This window comes from Pristiophorus japonicus, chromosome 13, assembly GCF_044704955.1.
Source record: "Pristiophorus japonicus isolate sPriJap1 chromosome 13, sPriJap1.hap1, whole genome shotgun sequence".
NCBI lineage: Eukaryota > Metazoa > Chordata > Chondrichthyes > Pristiophoridae > Pristiophorus > Pristiophorus japonicus.
In genome coordinates this window covers 68415641-68418343 of record NC_091989.1, presented here as the reverse complement: position 1 = coordinate 68418343, position 2703 = coordinate 68415641, and the positions used below count along the sequence as shown (strand labels likewise).

The 2703-nt window shown below is 53.5% G+C and overlaps 1 non-coding gene across 1 annotated transcript; it reads right to left on the bottom strand.

Annotated features, from left to right (window-relative positions):
• Positions 1-2323: 2323 nt before the first annotated feature.
• Positions 2324-2486, bottom strand: LOC139279212 (U1 spliceosomal RNA). The gene has a single exon (XR_011596426.1). It is a non-coding gene; the product is annotated as a U1 spliceosomal RNA (small nuclear RNA).
• Positions 2487-2703: the final 217 nt, after the last annotated feature.

Genomic DNA, 2703 nt, shown 5'->3' with positions numbered 1-2703 from the left:
TATGACCCCCAATGTTAACGGGAAGCCGTGGAGTGCGAGGGTCAGAGAAATTGGCCAAAGAACCCGGCAAGGCCTGGGATGTGTTCATGGGGGATAGGGGATGGGGGGTGGGTGTGTGGGGGGATGGGGGAGGAGGGGTGGGGAGGAGGGGGGAGGGAGAAGGGGTGGGGGAGGGAGTGGGGGGATGTGGTTATGGGGGATGGGGAGCGGGGAGGGGGTGGGGGAGAGGGGGGCATGAGGGTGAAGGGTGGGAGGGGATGGGGGGATGGGGGATGGAGGGTGGGTGTGCGGGGGGGATGGGGGAGGGGGGAGGGAGTGTGGGGGATGGGAGATGGGGGTGGGGGGATGAGGTGGGGGGTTGGGGGTGGGGAGGATGGGGGTTGGGGGTGGGGGAGATTGGGGATGGAGGTGGGGAGGGGGGAGGGAGTGTGGGGGATGGGAGATGGGAGATGGGGGTGGGGGGGTGAGATGGAGGGTGGGGGTGGGGGGGATGGGGATGGAGGGGGGGAGGGAGTGTGGGGGATGGGAGATGGGGATGGGGGTGGGGGGGGTGAGATGGAGGGTGGGGGTGGGGAGGATAAGGGTGGGAGGGATGGGGGAGGGGATGGGCGGGGTTAAAATCGAGGCTGATCAATCTCAGTTTTGAAAATTTCAATGGACTCCCAGCCTCAACAACTTTTTGGGGGAGAGAGTTCCAGATTCCCACTGCCCTTTGTGTGAAGAAGTGCTTCCTGATATCAGCCCTGAACGGCCGGGCTCTAACTTTAAGGTCATTTCCCCTTGTTTGGGACTCCCCACCCACCGCCACCGCACCCCCCCCCCACCCCCGCACTAGAGGAAATATTTAATCTATCTACCCTATCAAATCCTTTCATCATTTTAAACACACAGTTAGATCACTCTTTAACCTTCTGTACTCAAGGAAATACAAACCTAGACAATGCAATCTGTCCTGATAATCATAAAATCATAGAAACTTACAGCACAGAAGGAGGCCATTTGGCCCATCTTGCCTGTGCTGGCTCTGTGACAGAGCAGTCGTGCTCAGTCCCTGTTTCTGTCGGTAACCCTGTAAGTTGCCCATCCTCAAGCACCTATCCAACTGCCTTTTAAAATGATTCATGGAATCAGCCTCCACCACCTGTGTAGTTCTTATCTGATGTGGCTGGAATTATTATCCCTTTTGCAGAATTATTATCGCTTTTATAACTTGCAATTTCTTTGGATTTAAAGATTTCTTACACTTTGCCTATCCTACTGATGTCACGCAATGCTACCCCAGGGGCTGCAGCAAGGCTGCTGGAAGGCTGCTGACTTTCAGCGGGGAACACCACAAATGGTCGACATTGAAGAGCTGGTGGCTGGGTGTGTCAAGTCGAGTGATGGTGTTTCTTCTTCTTCTTCTTCACTCTCCTCTCCCTCTTATTGGTCACCCACTGGCTGGGCAGGCTGCATTTCTTGTGTGTGTGAAATGAGGAAAGTACAAGGGTGGAGTTGTGCTGACAGGAGGAAGGGAAAACAAGAAGTGCATGCGAGAAGGAGGATAACTTACGAGGATACCAGCATCTTTTATCCTTGCTGCCCCACCACTGGTTAAGGGCTCAGCCATGCCCCCTGCCAAGAATGGGCAGCACCATCTCCCCCAAGTGGGTGAGGTGAAGCTAGGATTGGGAGGTGTGCCTCATGATTGGTACAGATTGGTGGTAGATGAGTGATTGGGGAGGGGGGAGAGGTTGTGCATTGAGCAATGTGTGAGGCTTGTGGTGCAGTTGATAGGAGGCGGCTTTTGAAGATGCATTCACTGACCTTGACCAGTGGTCTGATGTCATGAAGCTTCTTTGGGCACTGGAGCCAGGTCTTGAGGGCGACACTACTGGCAGTGACAGCCTCGATGATCTGGTCCCACATTGTTCTTTCTGGAGGGCCACCTGGCCGCTGTGGGTAGAGCTGACTCTTGCAGCGTTGAACCCCTGCACAAAGCTGGAATGCTGCGTGCGAGACCCTGAGTGCCCCTTCTCTGGCTTGTTGAGCCATGAAGGCATCGGCTCCCCAAGGATTGTTGGACATTATCTGGACATTGCGTTTTAATATTTCTCACTGCAGAAAAAGCTGGAAGCCTGTTGTGGGAGGGGCCCAGGTACTTTTCCATGTTGTACTCGAAGTCCACATCTGATGGACAGGGGTGGTCTTGGAAGTTACAATGGCCAGGATAAGGCAACTCATCGCAGGTAATGGGCAAAGAGGGTCCATTGTTAAGCAATGTGAACTCGTCAGAGATAGATCAGATCTGTAAACTGGTCAGTCATCAAGTCATTTTTTTTTCCAGGGGAGAACGCGAACGCAGTCCCCCACTACCACAAATGTTTCAGTCGAGTATCCCGCATTTGAGAACATCGCATCGTCGGCATACCCGAAGTGCAATGGGCTAGCCTCGTCCTGGAAGAACAACCTTCTTGATCATAGTTACTCCACTGCCAGGTAAGTATTACCTGGATGAGATAACCCCGAGAGGTGGGAAACCAGAACAATAGAAAGCCATTAAGCCCCAGACCAGTTGGAAGCCAAACCCCATCAACCAGCCATCAATGGAATACACAGAAGCCACACAAGATCCCACACAAGAGATTGGTGTGCAAAATTAAAGCACATGGAATTGGGGGTAATGTATTGACTTGGATAGAGAACTGGTTGGCAGACAGGAAG